At 42.5% G+C, this 12,571-nt stretch overlaps 1 protein-coding gene across 5 annotated transcripts in view; it reads left to right on the top strand.

Annotated features, from left to right (window-relative positions):
* MRTFB (myocardin related transcription factor B) overlaps positions 1-12,571 on the top strand; it is a 453,672-nt gene that overhangs the window by 124,946 nt on the left and 316,155 nt on the right. For all 5 annotated transcript variants that reach the window (XM_040356880.1, XM_040356879.1, XM_040356881.1 and 2 more), the window contains one exon: positions 6,176-6,246. The gene's annotated coding sequence lies outside the window, so the exon portion shown is untranslated. The remainder of the gene's footprint in view (positions 1-6,175; positions 6,247-12,571) is intronic.

Genomic DNA, 12,571 nt, shown 5'->3' with positions numbered 1-12,571 from the left:
GTCCTCTGTGGGAACTACAAGTCCCTTCTGCAGACGGACTTGTAGTTCTCAATGCAATACAAGTTTGGTGATCATTGTATTCCTAGTCCATTGACTCTTCCTCTAGCTCTCCAACTGAAAGCCTGTACCTCAGTAAAGAGAGGGAGCTGGAGGAAGAATCTACAGGAGGGGTGCATCCACACTGATGTTTTTTGCAATCCTTTTAGGCCCCTGTGTAAAAAAAAAAAAACTTTAAAGGAGAAGTCAGGCCTACGCTCGTTTGGCTGGGCTTCTCCTATGGGTCACAGGAGTGCAGTTTGTTTTGCACTCCTGTGACCCTTTTTTAGCATGGAGCAGACTGACGTCACAGATATCAGTCCAGGCACCTCGTCATCCCGACAATGGAACTCTGGATCAAGCCGCTGAGAGCCTATGATGGTCGCTCCCGCCTCTCCATAGCTCAGCGCTCCAGTGTGCGTGGAGGAGCAGAGGAGGACAGATGCTGATTGACAGTCAGCAGCTCTCTGCTCGTGGAGCTGTGAGATCCGAGCCATCGGCGATGTTTGTATGCTCGGTTCTCAATATAGAGGCGCCGGGGGACAGATGCAGCATCTGACCGATGCTTCATCCACCTAGGTAAGTATAGTGGGTGAAAAACAAAAACAAAAAAAACCTGTGCTTCTCTTTTAAAACCCCTGCTGTTTTTTGCCACCTGCATAGATTTCCCTTTACTTTCTGACCTATAGACACCAATAGACAGTGAGAGGAAATCTCTCCAAAGAGTCCCACATTGAAAGATTAACCTCTATTTCAGCTCTGGTAACAACTTAACCTATTCTGGCCAGCTCAGTAAATTGCTTTAACCACCTCCATACACGCCACTTTCACCGCCTTCCTGCCCAGGCCATTTTTCAGCTTTTAGCACTGTCGCACTTTGAATGACAATTGGGCAGTCATGCAACACTGTACCCAAATACATTTTTAATAATTTTCTTCACAAATAGAGCTATCTTTTGGTGGTATTTAACCACTTCCTATCCGCGCTATAGCCGAATGACATCCTCCCATGCTCGAGCGGCCTGCGCACCCCCTGCAGGGCACGCATGGCTCGCTCTGTGATCAGCGAGTCTATGAGACTCGCTGGATCCCAGACCGAAGTAAGGGGTCGATCCTGACCCCTTACCACATGATCAGCTGTTTGCCAATGACAGCTGATAATGTAATGTAAACAGAACGGTAATCGGCTATTTTTTCTCCTCACACTGATAGCGTGAGGAGGAACAAAAAAGCCGATCACCAACAGAAGACAGCGGGACATCGGTCCCGATCAGGAAGAGCTGCAGACAGCTCATTTGTTTAAATGTGTGCCACCTGTCAGTGCCACCTATCAGTGCCCACAGTGCAACTTCTAATCAGTGCCTCAAACAGTGCTGCCCATCATTGTCACCTGCCAGTGCCTGTCATTGTCACCTACCAGTGCCGGTCAGTGCCATCTATCTGTGCCCATCAATGCCATCCATCAGTGCCACCTTATCTGTACCCATCAGTGCCGCCTTATCTGTGCCTATCAGTGCCCACCAGTGCAGCCTATCAGTGCCGCCTCATCAGCGCATATCAATGAAGGAGAAAAATTACCGGTTTGCAAAAAAAATTAACAAAATATAAAGGATGATTTTTTTTTCAAAATATTCCATATTTTTTTGTTTGTTTAGCAAAAAAAAAAAAAAAAACAGAGGTCATCAAATACCACCAAAACAAAGCTCTATTTGTAGGGAAAAAATTATAAAAATTTAATTTGGGTACAGCGTTGTTTGACCGCGCAATTGTCATTCAAAATGCATCAGCACTGAAAGCTGAAAATTGGTCTGGGCAGAAGGGGGGTTTAAGTGCCCAGTAAGTAAGTGGTTAATCACTGCTGTTTTGTTTTTCTTTTTTGTTTTTTACAAATAACTTGGTGTTTTTATTTAAAAAAATAAATGGCATACAGAACGCATAAGCATACATCACACGCAGGTGAGATAAGGAAGATACAGGAGTCAATGCATACACTGAACATTGAAAATATATTGCAGTTAGCATCCCAAGCGCGATAGGCAGGCGTAAAAAACATAGAGACTCAAAGGGGCAACGGGACCAGTCAGACACACAACCATAGTTTACAAGTGGGCATGGGGGGAGGGTCTGTAGGCTCAATCAGGCAAGGCATTGCAGGTATCAGCATTCTCCACCCAGTCATCCCACACCTTGTTATATTTGGCCGGGCAACCCCTATGGGCGTAGATCTCCCTTTTATACGGTAACACAGAATTAACCGCAACTATCCATTCCTGGATAGACGGGGGCGAGGCACAAAGCCATTTACAAGCTATCCATAAACGTGCCGTGAATAATGATTCCTGGAGGAATATCTTGTGGTATTTGTCAGAGTCGGGGTCCGGGAACACCCCCAGTAGACACTGCTTGGGGCACAGTGTCAGGGGGGACCCCATCTTATCATGTATGAATTTCACAATCTGTGACCAGTATCCTTGTATGATCGTGCAAGACCACATGAGGTGAAAAAATGTGAAGGGGGTACCGTCACACCTGGGGCATAGAAGGCTGTATCCCTGCTTGTATTTGGCCAGGCGAGCGGGGGTCAGGTACGACCTGTGTAAAATGTAAAGGTGGGTAAGACGATCTGACAGTTTAGGCGACACCTTCTTAGTGGCATCCAACGCGTCCTCCCACTCATCATCCTCGCTGTTTTGTTTTTTTACTAGAATAAAAGACCAAAAATTTTGAAGAAAAATGTTTTTCTTAGTTTCTGTCAGTAAATTTTGTAAATGAGTAATTTTTCTCCTTCACTGATATGCATAAAAAGGCTGCACTGATGGGCACTAATGAAGTGGCACTTCTGGGCACTGATGAGGAGGCACTATTAAGCGGCACTGAGGGGCACTAATAGGCAGCAGGGATAGGCGGTACTGATGGGCACGAATGGGTAGCACTGATGGGAATTGATGGACAGCACTGGTGAGGAGCAGGCACTAAAAGGCAGCACTGCCTGGCACCAGTAATGGCCATTGATTTGTGTCACTCATGGGCATTGATTGCTGGCACTCATGGGCACTGATTGGTGGCACTACTGGCGCTTTACTATAATCGGGGAACTAATGATCAGTGCCCTGATTACCTACCCTGTTTTCCCCTGCGTGGAGATGCCGCTGATTGGAACTTTTCGGGTAGAGCTCCTGTGCAAAGGAAGCATCATTCATTCTGAGGTTGAGTGTGAGGCGAGGAGTGCCAATTACTGTATGTTGCGGTCGTTCAGGTGCTTATCTAATCATTTTTATATATAATATTCTGTTTGCATCAGCTTGGCATTGCATGCCATTGCTGAGTTTATCATCTTCTAGGACCCCCAGGTCCTTTTCCATCCTAGATCCCCCCAGAGGTTCTCCCCTTAGTGTATAGATTGTATTCATATTTTTGCCACCCAAATGCATTATTTAAAATTTTTCTACATTAAACCTCATTTGCCATGTAGTTGCCCACCCTTTTAATTTGTTCAGATCTTCTTGCAAGGTTTCCACATCCTGCGGAGAAGTTATTGCCCTGCTTAGCTTAGTATTGTCTGCAAATACAGAGATTAAACTGTTTACCCCATCCTCCAGATCATTTATGAACAAATTAAATAGAATTGGACCCAGCACAGAACCCTGGGGGACCCCACTACCCACCCCTGACCATTCTGAGTAATTCCTCATTTATCACCACCCTCTGATCTCGCCCTTGTAGCCAGTTTTCAATCCATAAATCCACACACACACACACACACACACACACATATATATATATATATATATATATATATATATATATATATATATATATATATATATATATATATATATAATTACCTATGTCATAAAATATTCTCAAAATTAATGAATACAATTTAAATTTAAAATGTGACCTTCCAATATAACCGTAAAATTCTTTTAGGGCAACGTTCTTAATCCATATAGGAACTTCAAGTAAATTGGACACCCAGTGTTCACAGAAATATTTTGAGTCTCACCAATATCAACTTGCTGTTAAAGATTGAGGACTTTTTCAATGAGCTCCAGTCACTGCTCCACGGAGTTGTTTCAATCACAGGCACATCTTGCCAGGAAGTGTGTGATAAGCGAGAGGGAGGAAGGGAAATTAATAAAAGCAACAAAGATTTTCACAAATTCCAGGTGCCCGCCTGGCACTAAGGATGACATGCTCAGATCAGATGATCGTTACATGCCCCGGTTATGTCGTATAACACAGGCTTAGACCATACACCATGCAATGTTTGTCAGTGTTCCTGTCTAACTCGATGTTCGTTTTGTCTGATGGACTTCTTTTCTTTTTTTTTTCTCTCAATGCACATTCACATTGCACTGGTGATAACAATATATACCACTTATATAATTATTTATTCATTAAATATTATTTATTTATTCAAGTATATAATCCGTTCCACTGCATGTTTGCACAGTGTATAAATTACACAACGTAATTTGTATATTTGCACATAATAATGTATGAATATAGACATATTCAACAGATTTAATATTGAGGACTATATTCTATGCCTCAGAATATTGCGGACCTGCACTAATCTTGCTCTCAATTTTGTCCTTCCAATTTTGACTTGTGTCATTACTGAGAAAGCTGCAGTTTATTGTTTGATTATTCCTTGATTGATGTGATATACCTGTGACGCTGTTAAAACTGTTTTGCATTGAGTTTTCAATCCACGTACTCACCCTATGGTCCATGCCAACGACCTTATTTTGTGCCGTAAACGTTTATAGGGAACTGTGTAAAATGCTTTTGCAAAATCCAGATACACCACGTCTACGGGCCTTCCTTTATCTCAAAGGCAGCTCTCTTCCTCATAGAAGGTAATAGATTGGTTTGGCAAGAACGACTCTTCGTGACTCCATGCTGATTACTGCTAATGATACAGTTTTCATTACTAAAATCTTGTATATAGTTCCTTATCTTCCCCTCCAAGAGCTTACATACTATTGATGTTGGGCTAACTGGTCTGTAATTCCCAGAGATGTATTTTGGGCCCTTTTTAAATATTGTGGCTACATGGGCTTTTCTCCCATTCGCTGGTACCATTCCAGTCAGCATTGGTATGCATAAGGCAACACGTAACAAAGTTGGACCGCCCATTATTTCAATTAAGAATCCAGGTAGTTGGTGTAGGCGGACTCAAACCAGTTCTATTATGTGAAGGACCCTATTTGGGAGGGAAACATTGCCTTTCTAAGTAATATAAAAAGCCCTTAAAACCTAGGGCACTATTGAACAGAAGTGAAAAGCTCTATATAACAGAAAATTTTCCATCTTATAAACGGTAACATAGCTTTGCTATTTATTTTTTTGCCTTGTTCTGGATCAACTGTGGGTATAGGATTGTGTATATGGTAGTGTGTGTGTGTGTGTGTGTGTGTGTGTGTGTGTGTGTGTGTGTGTATATATATATATATATTCCCCCCCCCCCTTTTTTAAGGTTTGAACAAGTCTTTTTTTTTTTTTTAAAACCTAACTGTAACACAAAATTTGGGATTTTTCTTTCTTTTAGCCCCAATCACAGTGGTCAACATTACAAACGTTTCTGACCTCTCACCCCTCATCACACTATCCCCCAAAAAAGTTAAAGCAGAACTCTAGTTTGCAGATAAATATATCTGTCAGAGCAATTTGTCCCCATGTTAATGAGGACACAAGACTTTTTTGGATGTGAATGAGTAGAGGTACATAGTATCCCTTTGCATTCATCAAAGAAGGTCAAAAAGTAAATAACACAAAAACGCTGCCTGCCAAACACGACTGTTCCTGTAGTACTCCCATGGAGGGGGAGGGGGGGGCGTCAGAAGAAGTCTGATCATCGAAGGACAGGCAGACATCATGGCAAGGAATCTGACCATGATGGGATGAATGTGAGGATCACTTATAAAGATATAGCACTTGTGTACATAATTGTAATACAAGCTACTTTTTTTTTTTTTTAAACCAATACATTATTGTTTTAGTGCTATAGCCTGTACTGCTTTATAAATACGAAAATGTCATTTCACTTTTCGGCTATTGTCTTCATTGAAATTATTTCAATTCAGATTAATGGCATAAAATCTTGTAACATTCTTTTTTCTTTCTTTTGAAGGTTTTAACATCTTTCGTAGGAGATAAGCATGTGAGAGACATCAAAAGCGCAGTTCCACATTAAAGTAACAGGTTTGTATCATTTTGTTCTGCTCATTTGGTGCATGTTTGGCATTTTATTTAATATGTAATTAAGATATTTGCTGCTAGTGTCATTTTACAATTATGTGCAGGGCCAGATTTCTACATGGCCTTAGTGTGGCACAGTCACGTGGGACAGCGCCAAGCCTATTGGACCATTACCACGTGGGAATATCTAAACACTACATGCATGGGCACATCTGCCTTCTAGATTGTATCTAGAAGGCAGACAGTAGTTCCAGCGAATTCAGTGCTGATGTGTAAGTGTTATCACCTGTAGAATAGAAATGATTTGACTAGTATTTCTGTTGGGATCAAAAGATATGTTAGGAACATAGTTAGACATGTCTTTATGATCCATTGATTAATCATCTTTTTTAGAGGTGTCAACAATCTGTTCAGGCCATTTTATAATATCTTTGTAGAATAAGCAGTAATTTCTCCCTTCACACTTTGTTTGCTATCTTCTGGTATACTAAAGTCATGCGGGTGTACAAGAGAGGTTTGCTTTTAACATCATCACTTTTTAAAGGGAATGAGGCGTTGTTTCAGTGAGCTGTAAGAATACCAATAAATGTGTCTATATCCGTAATACAAAGGAGCTTGTGCCTGAATAGTCAGGATTGTTTTTTTATATGATTTGTATAGAGTTATATGAGACAAACACCTCTCCTGGAACGCAGGCTCTTCAAACTAAGGTTGAGTTACTATGACAACCAATGAAAACGGCAGAATATGGAATGTTGGATTTATGATCGACAAGGGCACATGTTTGGAAATTGCAGAATTTACTTGCTGTAATTACACATAGGATTAATGTCCATGACCTTAGTGGTGAGACTGAAGAACACTTTTACTTTATGGGTGGATGGAAAGTCGGGACTGCTGTTAGTGCTGTGTCTGATTGTGCTGGGTAGATACTTGCTGTTCTAGTTGGTCATCAATGTAATGGATGGTCAAAGGCAAATCAAAAGAGACAAAAAGTAGTGGAGCCAATCCTAGCAACCAAAAGGTTGGTCAGTTATTAAGTGGTCTTGCATAGCAAGAGCACTTATTGTTATCTCACATATATATTATTAAGTGGTCTTGCATAGCAAGAGCACTTATTGTTATCTCACATATATATTATTATTATTCTTATAGCCAAATTTGCCCCCCTAACTCCTCCCACAGTTTTTACACTACATAGACGAGTAATATATCGAATCGTGCGGATTGTTCCCGATCGGTGGGCTATTACTGTGTGGAAAATTTCGCCGAATCGTTCGCGAAATATTGTAATTTTTGCGGCAAAATTTTCCCATAGGAATGAATGGGGAGCGGTAGAGTGTGGGATTTCTAAAAATGAAAAATCATTACATGATTTGCAAACTGCGACCACACCCTCATTTTCAAGCCGACCTACACAAATCTTATATCAAAACGTTCAGCTATCCCTGCTGCCTCCACACGTGTTCACGGCTAAGTGATTGATCAAACCGTTTTCACAATATGATAATTTGTTTGCAACCTACGCCATCCATTATTTCAATGGAAGTCAATGGAGGTCAAAGTTTAGAAAACTAAAATCATCTTTGGAATTTGTAAACTGCGACTGTGCCTTCAATTTTATTATTTCAGAGACATACTATACATCAAAATGTAGGTCTGGGTCTTGTGATTCGTAAAATATAAAGATATTCGCTGTACGATTCATAGTTTTTAAAATACAACCATTTGAATAGGACAAGTATTTAAGAAAAATCCAGGATCTGAGTCTCTGCTTAGAGGCTGCATGCTTATGTTTACATTGGTTTCCTAGGAGACGCTGAGGTAATAAAAACTCCTCACGCACAGCTGTAAGGGGATTCTATAGCTCCTCCCACACAGTTGTGAGGTAGTTGTGAGGCGTTTTCTGTGAGGTAAATACCTTCATACACACAGTTGTGAGGTAGCTGTGAGGTGTTTTCTGTGAGGTAAATACCTTAATTTGAAGGACAAGTATTAAAAAAAATTCCTCAATTTCTGATGTGTTTACAGAGAGCCTGCAAACCAAACAATTGGTTTCCTAGGAGACGCTAAGGAGTTTAATAACACCTCACAAACAGCTGTGAGGTGAGTTGGCTCCTCCCACACAAGGCTGAGGGAACTTTCCTCTGCTTGCAAGGGTCTCAAACTGGTGGCCCTCCAGCTGTTGTAAAACTACAAGTCCCATCATGCCTCTGCCTGTGGGAGTCATGCTGGTAACTGTCATTCTTGGAATGCCTCATTGGACTTGTAGTTTTGCAACAGCTGGAGGGCCGCCAGTTTGAGACTCGAGTGTGTTTGCATATGTTTACATTGGTTTCCTAGGAGACGCTGAGGTAAAATCCTTCATACACACATCTGTGAGGGCTTTCTATAGCTCCTCCCACACACTGTGAGGTGATATGGCTCAGTTTTTTTTGGCTCTGCGTAACTTCTGCATGCTCTGCATATAGCAACCATACATAGCAACCAGTCCATAGAAACCAGTCCATAGCAACCAGACCATAGCAACCAGTCCATAGCAACCAGTCCATAGCAACCAGTCCATAGCAACCGTCTATAGCAACCAGTCCATAGCAACCAATCCAGAGCAACCGTCAATACCAACCAGTCCATAGCAACCAGTCCATAGCAACCAGTCCATAGCAATCAATCCATAGCAACCAGTCCATAGCAACCAGTCCATAGCAACTGTCCATAGCAACCAGTCCATAGCAACCGGTCCATAGCAACCAGTCCATAGCAACCGTCCATAGCAACCAGTCCATAGCAACCAGTCCATAGCAACCGTCCATAGAAACCAGTCCATAGCAACCACTCCATAGCAACCCATCCATAGCAACCGGTCCATAGCAACCGGTCCATAGCAACCGGTCCATAGCAACCGTCCATAGGAACCCGTCCATAGCAACCAGACCATAGCAACCCTCCATAGCAACCAGTCCATAGCAACCGTCCATAGCAACCAGTCTCTAGCAACCACTCCATAGCAACCACTCCATAGCAACTGTCCATAGCAACCATTCCATAGCAACCGTCTATAGCAACCAGTCCATAGCAACCACTCCATAGCAACCACTCCATAGCAACCACTCCATAGCAACCGTCTATAGCAACCAGTCCATAGCAACCAGTCCATAGCAACCAATCCAGAGCAACCGTCAATACCAACCAGTCCATAGCAACCAGTCCATAGCAACCAGTCCATAGCAATCAATCCAGAGCAACCGTCCATAGCAACCAGTCCATAGCAACCAGTCCATAGCAACCAGTCCATAGCAACCAGTCCATATCAACTGTCCATAGCAACCAGTCCATAGCAACCCGTCCATAGCCATCAGTCCATAGAAACCAGTCCATAGCAACCCTCCATAGCAACCGGTCCATAGCAACCAGTCCATAGCAACCGTCCATAGCAACCAGTCCATAGCAACCAGTCCATAGCAACCACTCCATAGCAACCCATCCATAGCAACCGGTCCATAGCAACCGGTCCATAGCAACCGTCCATAGGAACCCGACCATAGCAACCGTCCATAGCAACCAGTCTCTAGCAACCACTCCGTAGCAACCACTCCGTAGCAACCACTCCGTAGCAACCAGTCCATAGCAACCAGTCCATAGCAACCAGTCCATAGCAACCCTCCATAGCAACCAGTTTTTGATGGGGCAAATAGGATGGTGCAGTTTTGATGGGGTAGTTTTTAATGGAGCAGTTTTTGATGGGGCAATGGACCGAACTGGCTCGACACACTGTTGGATCACATTTACATCTCCAGGGGCACCGTCTCCAGTCAGGAGTATTGGTGGAGGCAAGACCACGCCGCACAATTTCCCCAGAAATTGTATCTTTTCTAGTTAAGTGGTCTTGCATAGCAAGAGCACTTATTGTTATCTCACATATATATTATTAAGTGGTCTTGCATAGCAAGAGCACTTATTGTTATCTCACATATATATTATTATTAAGTGGTCTTGCATAGCAAGAGCACTTATTGTTATCTCACATATATATTATTATTATTATTATTATTCTTATAGCCAAATTTGCCCCCCTAACTCCTCCCACAGTTTTTACACTACATAGACGAGTAATATATCGAATCGTGCGGATTGTTCCCGATCGGTGGGCTATTACTGTGTGGAACGTTTCGCCGAATCGTTCGCGAAATATCGTCATTTTTGCGGCAAAATTTTCCCATAGGAATGAATGGGGAGAGCTAGAGTGTGGGATTTCTAAAAATGAAAAATCAGCACATGATTTGCAAACTGCGACCACACCCTCATTTTCAAGCCGACCTACACAAATCTTATATCAAAACGTTCAGCTATCCCTGCTGCCACCAGACGTGTTCACGGCTAAGTGATTGATCAAACCGTTTTCACAATATGATAATTTGTTTGCAACCTACGCCATCCATTATTTCAATGGAAGTCAATGGAGGTCAAAGTTTAGAAAACTAAAATCATCTTTGGAATTTGTAAACTGCGACTGTGCCTTCAATTTTATTATTTCAGAGACATACTATACATCAAAATGTAGGTCTGGGTCTTGTGATTCGTAAAATATAAAGATATTCGCTGTACGATTTATAGTTTTTAAAATACAACCATTTGAACAGGACATGTAATAAAAGACATTCCTCAATTTCTGCTGTGTTTACAGAGAGGCTGCAAACCAAACAATTGGTTTCCTAGGAGACGCTGTGGAGTTTTATAACTGCTCACAAACAGCTGTGAGTGTGAGTTGGCTCCTCCCACACAAGGCTGAGGGAACTTTCCTCTGCTTAGCTGCTTGTATATGTTTATATTGGTTTCCTAGGAGACGCTGAGGTAAAAACCTTCATACACACATCTGTGAGGGCTTTCTATAGCTCCTCCCACACACTGTGGTGATATGACTCAGGGAACTTTCCTCTGCTTAGAGCAAGGGTCTTCGCTGTACGATTTATAGTTTTTAAAATACAATCATTTGAATAGGACAAGTATTTAAGAAAAATCCAGGATCTGAGTCTCTGCTTAGAGGCTGCATGCTTATGTTTACTTTGGTTTCCTAGGAGACGCTGAGGTAACTAAAACTCCTCACGCACAGCTGTAAGGGGATTCTATAGCTCCTCCCACACAGTTGTGAGGCAGTTGTGAGGTGTTTTCTGTGAGGTAAATACCTTCATACATACAGTTGTGAGGCAGTTGTGAGGTGTTTTCTGTGAGGTGTTTTTTGTGAGGTAAATACCTTCATACACACAGTTGTGAGGTAGTTGTGAGGTGTTTTCTGTGAGGTAAATACCTTCATACACACAGTTGTGAGGTAGTTGTGAGGTGTTTTCTGTGAGGTAAATACCTTCATTTAAAGGACAAGTATTCAAAAAAAATCCTCAATTTCTGCTGTGTTTACAGAGAGCCTGCAAACCAAACAATTGGTTTCCTAGGAGACGCTGAGGGGTTTAACCACTTCCCTACCGGCCCATAGTAAAATGACGTCCACAAAGAACTTCTGCCGTTCAGAGTGGACGTCATATGACGTCCTGGGCTTTCCGGGTGGATATCTGAATGATGCCTGCAGCTAAGAGGCATCATTCAGATATCCTTCTAAACTGCCGGCGATTCTGCACAACGTAAGAACGATCATAGCGGCGGTTCCGCCGCTAGATCGTTCTTACAGGCGGCGGGAGGGGACATCCCCCCCCTCCCGCCGCCATCCGGTGCTTCTCCGGGCTCTCCCGTGCCATCGGGGGCCCGGAGAACGAATCGTCCGGCGCTCGCAGGAAGCATAGAGATGACTGGTGACCAGATGGTCACCAGTCATCTCTATGACCGTCGGAGGACCCGGGCGCGATGTGATGACGTCACGCCCGGGTCCCGTAAGTAAACAAAGCCGCGATTGCGGCTGCTAAGCAACCACAAGCATGAGATCGGTGAATTTTTTTTCACCGATTTCATGCTTTCCAGCCTGGAGGAGAGATGTGGGGTCTTACTGACCCCGCATCTCTCCATAAAGAGTACCTGTCACACACATTCCTATTACAAGGGATGTTTACATTCCTTGTAATAGGAATAAAAGTGATAAAAAAAAAAAAAAATTAAAAAAAAAAGTGTAAAAAAGAAATAAATATATATAAAAAAAAAAAGAAATAAAAATTTATTTTTTTAACGCCCCTGTCCCCGGTAGCTTGCGCGCAGAAGCGAACGCACACGCAAGTCCCGCCGACATATGTAAACGCCGTTTAAACCACATATGTGAGGTATCGCCGCGTGCGTTAGAGTGCCAGCAACAATTCTAGCACTAGATCTCCTCTGTAAATCTAAACTG

Source organism: Rana temporaria, chromosome 6 (genome assembly GCF_905171775.1).
Source record: "Rana temporaria chromosome 6, aRanTem1.1, whole genome shotgun sequence".
Classification (NCBI taxonomy): domain Eukaryota; kingdom Metazoa; phylum Chordata; class Amphibia; order Anura; family Ranidae; genus Rana; species Rana temporaria.
The sequence above is the reverse complement of the archived record's forward strand: the minus strand, read 5'-3'. Positions and strand labels throughout refer to the sequence as shown.